Raw genomic sequence first — 6057 nt, 5'->3', positions numbered from 1 at the left:
ATTTTCTTTATATGTGACCCGCTACAACAAAAGGATCCTAAAGTCACTGATGGGTTAGCCGAGAAATTCGAGTTTGAAGTAAGATCACCAAAATCTGTCAGAACGTTCGGATTTCTGTTTTTAACATAATTTTGTAGTCTAATGTATCTTCTATCATCTGCCGAAATTTCAAAGCTAAATGATTAAAGGAAAGGCCTGAAAATAGCATTTTTCTAGGCCATGCTCAACTCACCCGTCAGCGACTTTAGGATCCTTTTGTTGTAGCGGGTCACATATTGATCAGAGTTGCATCAAGCATTGTATTCATCATTTCACTAGGGTTTTTTTTTTGTGAATTTTGTGAATTAGGTGCTATTCATGGATTCTAAAACATGTGTAAATATTAATTCTGATCCTAAAAGAATGACGGGTACATGTACATTTCTCCATCCATCGCTGTACTCAACGATTGTGAATTTGACCACTCGTGAAACTGCTGCTAATGGGAAGTCCCGATTTGTGAAAATTAGACTCGCTAAATGCATGGTGCATACAAACTTTGGTACAGTACTTGCCAGATATACAAGTTCATAAAACATATTAGTTTTCAGACGGTATAATTTGGTGAATCCCCTGCAAACAAAGTTGTGTGTATTTATATATTTGTCACTTCTGGCATATACACAAATGGGTCAATCTCATATCTCCATCCAGTTATTTATGAGCAGATCCCCGGTGAGAGAATGCCACGTGTCAGAAATGGATACTGAATGAGTGAAAAGATAGGAAGATGAAGCAGTAGAAAAAAAAAAGGAGAGAAATGGGTTGACAGAAATTGATGTTGATAATTCCCGAATAAGTACTCATCGGGCTCCAGCCTTTAGTCGTTCTGGTATGCAGGAGACAGACTACAGACACTGTCGTCTACTGATGGAGGTCATGGAGAATAACCCCATGCCTGCTACACCAAAATTTCAGTTCTATAAAAGTGCTGATGTTCAAGATCAACCTTTTTCTCTCCTTTTTTTTTTGGCCATATTCTTCTCTTTCATTTGGAAGATTCAAGGAATCAAAATTTTGTCTACTTGACGTGTACCTGTAGACATCCTGCTAATATGGATTCCCAAGGGTACAAGTCAAGATCCCACTTTGATCTCAGAAATTTTCTGGACGGCATTCAAAGATCGTTACTGCTGTTCATGGAAATGGTCAGTTTGTGGTATACTATTGATGATGATGATGATGATGATGATGATGATGATGATGATGATGATGATGATGATGATGATGATGATTATGATGGAAATGCCTTCAAGATTTTTCTCAGTGATATTTGCTGAATAATGTACTAACTTTTACCCTTGGCATGTCAAAAGCAATTCTTTTTTCTAAATGTATCAAATTGTCCGGATAGTTGCTGACTGGAGTTATCTGTCTCATGTTAAAAGTCAATGTCCTAACTGCCAGAGAGGCGCACATTAAGGAGGAAAAGAAAAAAAAGCGAGAAAAAGAAATGGAGCTGGCTGAAATGTTCAAGTCTATGGAAAGCGGTAAATCGAATCATGTCTCCCTATTTATTGAGTTATCCCCACTGGCAAATGGTGTGATTGTTTTGAAACAAATATCACAACATTGATGAACGAATCCACCCACAGGAGCTTGACGGGGAAGAACGAAGAGGTTTTAATGTCACCTCACAGAAAGAACGCTTTCACACCGGACAGATTTTTTTGAGACCTGTAAAGCGATGACTCTCTCACAGCTGGACTTCCCGACAGCTGCGATCGCACTTCACATCATCGGATGAAGGAGGCAACGTGAACGGCACAGCCGCTGGGGGGCATGGGACCTTTTGGTAACTGAATAGGAGGCATGGTGGTTTCATAGTGGTTTCATAGTGGTTCTTTTGACAGGAATGATTTGAAAAGTAATGTGAGGATTGCAAAGGAGAAAGAACTCTGATGTGACACTCAGCTACTGTGTGGGCTCGGCTGAAAACCGCCTGTTTGTATGCCTTTGTGTAGGGAAGACTCGGAAGTTAAAGGTCCTCTACTTTCTGATATTCACATCTGCATGAACATAAAATCTACGTCTTGAATTGAATTTTTTAATCAAGATAATGAGCAATAATGAAGACTAATTTGCACCTACTTATGCTAAGAGCAGCAAAGATTCAACATAATATCAGAGTGTGTATTCTGAAGATTTCACAATGCACAGGGAAAGCATTTGATAGGAGTGTGTGTGTGAATTCAGCCATAAAGTAGAATGGGTAGACTATTCATCATTTTTTCCACTACATCATTTTTTGTTGTTATAGCTGACATTTTCTTCCTTACTCCCTTCTTTGTACTCTTTTTCTCCAACCTTTGTGTTGAGATGCATCATTTTTTTCTCTGTAATTCTGTACTGCTGTCATTGCAACATGTGTCCCAAAACCAGTTACTTGCTTTCAATATTTTTTCAATCATCACAGAGTAATTTTTCTTCCACATAAAGCTTCTTGTTTTGCATCATCATCCACATCCCTCATTATAATCAATACCACTGTTATCACCACTGATGCCATCATCAACATCATCATCATCACCACCACCACCACCATCATCATCATCACTACCACCACCATCATCATCACTACCACCACCATCATCATCATCTCCATCTCCACCACCATTATCATCAATCTTATTTACCAACACCATCATTTTGAATTTAGCCCCCATTATCCAAACATCATCATTACCACCAACATCACCACAACCACCACCACCACCACCATTGTCATCACCATCACAAACAGCATCATCATTATCACCCCTTTCTATGGTCTTCCATTGCATCATTGACTTCACAGGCTATAGAAACTATCATCTACATCATCATCGTGGATCATCTAACCACAGCAATAATGCAATTAAGAGCATGTGTTACCATAGAAATCTACTCATCTCAATTCGGAAGATTTTGTTGTATTTTCCATTAATAATGCATCCCTCTTTGCTTGTCATTTTGCATCACTGCCAGCTTGATTTCTTGTTTGTTGTTCTTCTGTAATGACACTTTGATCCAGAGTAAGAGGCGAAGATACTGAACATGTATTTTCACATCAATGCTCTCATTTTTACAAATAATTTATTCAAAGTTGACTAAATGAGACATAAAAGGATTGTTTGCTGTACATTCCATCATGTAACACGAATAGTAGATGCATAGCAAACTTATACTATGACAACATTGATTGTGTTGTTAGTGTTTTACAGACTTGTTTTCATAACAAGATACTAAAAATATTTCTGCTGTTTCAGGTCTGTAATGAGCAACCTAAACAGCACATGGATGATGAACTTACTTGCACTATGTGCCAGACACTGTGAATTGCACTTTTTTTCAGAGAAAAAACAACATTCATGCTGGGTAAAAAAAAAAAAAAGCAAAACAAAAGTTACACACACAGACCTCTGCTGAGCCTTTGAAGGGGCGTGTTTTGTTACTCTCATTGCCTTAACCAGGCCCCTTGGGACCAAAATAGCCTAGTTGTCCCTTAAAATTACAAGTCATGATGTAAACAAAGCACAGGTGTATTACATTATCAACGGACCCTAATCGACCCCGTCCCTCCCCCCAAGAAAAAAAAAATCAATCAGTCAATCAAAGAAATAAATGAATCAATGAATGAATAAATAAGGAAAGAAAGAAAGACTAATAAAAATAGCATGTGACTTTTAAAAAAAAGGATGTAAAAGTGCAACATTTTGCACGTACAATTCAGCATTAAGATTTTTTTTTCTTTCAAATTAATTCAGAGTTTGAGAATATGAGTATTTTTTGTGATTTCCTAGTATTAATCAGTATAACAGTGTAATCATGTATGTCTGCATATGAATACATTTCTTATACAACAATTGCCAATATTGATGATTTTAGACTATTCACCAATATTGCCTTTGAAATGGCAGACCTGTGTTTTTTACAGGTATCCATAAAATCTATGTGGATGATGCATGAATGACACCACACTCAGCTTATCTTTGCTCTGCTACATTCAGAAGCCATGATAGCCGAACTTGATTACTTGTTTACAAAGTACATTGAAGTTCTGGCTCCCCCTGTAACATTTTTTGGCAGTTATCTTATAAAATCTTCATCTGCAGGATGGGCTTTCTGTGGTATCCATCTGAAGTAGTTAATACTGACACATCAAGGGTAGCATTTGTCCCATTGAAAGTTGGCAGACCTTGAATTTTATAAAGTCAGTACCAGAGAATCATTACAACTATGTGCATAGCAGACGATACTGTAAAAGTAGAAATATTTGTGGTGTTGAAATTTTCAAGCATTTTGCGCAACCAGAAACTAGTGCAAAAATAAAAGCATGCGAATATTTTTCCTTGCCATATGTTCCATTAGTTTATGTCTTGATTCCGCAGAATGAAAAAACATGCAAAACTCATCTTACCCAGCCGAGCGCGAAATATTAGTCGCGCGAAAATGATATCCACTTTTACAGTACCATGGTATATAAAATGACACGTCTTGTCAGTGAATTTCTCAGAAGTGCCCATGCCATCAAGAACTACTTTAGTTGACTGCTCAAATTGCATAATTTGTCATTCTTAATAGACTGTCAGCTGATTATATCATCCAATTCAGTTGCATTTGAATAATGAAATAAATTATCAAACTATGCAGCATTACGTGTACTAAACTATGTCATTTCAGAGCACAAAGCATAAAAATCATTTGTTCTGATCATGATGTCAACCATTCTAGGTATTTCCACTATCCTATAAAGTGTCATTGTATTGACCCTTTTTCTATTAACTAAATTAATCTACTGCTGTATAACACTCATATTTCAAAAGCAGATTAAAGTCCTTGCAGCCTTCTGCATGAATAGTAGCAGAACATCAGTTTTTTTTATATTAGACTGGAATCATAAGCTTTCCTTGTGCAACCTAATTGATTATTATTGTTTGTATTTAATGTAGTGAAAATACAAATTTTCTTCATTGACCCTCAGACACATAGGCCTACAGTGATGCAGCCTTGTAAAAAAAACAAACAAACAAACAAATTACACCAAAAAAAACACAGTTGAGCAGCATCTACACATGCTTTTGTGCTGTATCATACTTGTACATAAGATAAAATTTTCGTGTATTTTTGGACAATTTGACAATGTTGTTGTACCTTGCATATTTCATTGAATATCAGAACACTCAAATGTGTTTCATCAGACACCAGCTGCGTATAATGACATAATTTTCAGAAAATATTTAAACTGTATCAAAAAAAAAAAAAAAAAAAAAATTTTTTTTGGTAGATACCCTGCATATTAGTATTAGAGCTGCTTTGCAATGCTTGTTGACACTATGAAGTTGAATTGAAAAAATACATATTGATAGTTCAAATTTTAGGAAATACAAATCAATTAACAAAAATACTGGATATGCCATATAATTCACAGTGTTTTAGATGGCAAGAATGTTGCAAGTCACCTGATACTAGCAAAACTAACAATTTGTGAAAGTATTGTCTCCCGTAGGAAATGCATTATGTAACATTTTGAAATGGCATTTTTTCTCTTGAAAAGGAAATCCTGTTGGCTTTTTCTGCCATATGATTGCATCGTTCTTGTTCTCTATCACAAATTCAACCGCTTGGACTTTTCTGCTGACAGGTCCAAAATATCATTCTTGGGAAGTATACAGTGTATGCAGTGTGCAGTAGCAGTCTTTTTCATGATAAAAAGGAGGAGGCAGAAGCACAAGTTATGTAGTATCGTGGCTAATTACGAACAAAGATCACTTTTACCATCGATGCTGTTTCCTAGTCATTGATGTGTTGGTAAACTGGAATTCCTATTTCAGTGTTTGACAGAGTGTGTTCATAGTCCTAAACTGTGAATGCCCCTTTTAAGTCATTGAAGATGGACTGATTTTCCTGTAACACGCATCTCCCACTTACCCCAGCCCGAGAATACTCGGGACTAGTCTTCAACGGGGTAATGAATGACTTTAATACCCCTCCCTTCATGCTACACATATTTCACGTAATTTTAACAAGTTCTTCTTC

Source organism: Diadema antillarum, unplaced genomic scaffold, assembly GCF_040938485.1.
Source record: "Diadema antillarum isolate AM-2024a unplaced genomic scaffold, OU_Dant_1.0 scf00000068, whole genome shotgun sequence".
NCBI classification, from domain to species: Eukaryota; Metazoa; Echinodermata; class Echinoidea; order Diadematoida; family Diadematidae; genus Diadema; species Diadema antillarum.
This window is presented reverse-complemented; position numbering follows the sequence as displayed.